Source organism: Penaeus monodon, chromosome 29 (assembly GCF_015228065.2).
Source record: "Penaeus monodon isolate SGIC_2016 chromosome 29, NSTDA_Pmon_1, whole genome shotgun sequence".
Classification (NCBI taxonomy): domain Eukaryota; kingdom Metazoa; phylum Arthropoda; class Malacostraca; order Decapoda; family Penaeidae; genus Penaeus; species Penaeus monodon.
The window spans coordinates 35,551,370-35,551,777 of record NC_051414.1 but is presented as its reverse complement, the minus strand read 5'-3'; the positions used below and the strand labels follow the sequence as shown (position 1 = coordinate 35,551,777).

Here is a 408-nt window from a genome sequence, read left to right as displayed (position 1 = left end):
TAAAAAACCCCTACCTCATTTCAACCATACTTACCATTCGCTCTACAATACCACCCTGTTTCATTGCAGGCCAGCTGGTCTCGGTCGTGCGTACGTGCGCGCCTGCAGACATGGGCTGGGACTGCAAGAAGGGGCGTACCAGCCGCGGACACGTGCCCGAGGTGTGTCATGATACGTGCTACTGGGATGGGTGCAATCACGCCCACTCCCTCACGCCCACGATGCTCCTCCCACTCCTCTCGGAAGCTCGTGTGGGGGGGATTCCGCCCCTGACCTTCCCGTCGCGTTCCCTGTTTTGGTTGATCCTTTGATTCTTGGCTTTACGAATACAGTTTTTTTTTCGGTTGATTGAAATCCGGTTATGTATTTTATTGGTATGTCCTTTTTTTTCTTGTCTAGGTCTGATGT

At 52.2% G+C, this 408-nt stretch overlaps 1 long non-coding RNA gene across 1 annotated transcript in view; it reads left to right on the top strand.

Annotated features, from left to right (window-relative positions):
* Positions 1–402, top strand: part of LOC119591698 — a 4,139-nt gene extending 3,737 nt beyond the window's left edge. The window contains exon 3 of the long non-coding RNA XR_005230376.1: positions 70–402. This is a non-coding gene — a long non-coding RNA (uncharacterized LOC119591698). The remainder of the gene's footprint in view (positions 1–69) is intronic.
* The last annotated feature ends 6 nt before the right edge of the window (positions 403–408 follow it).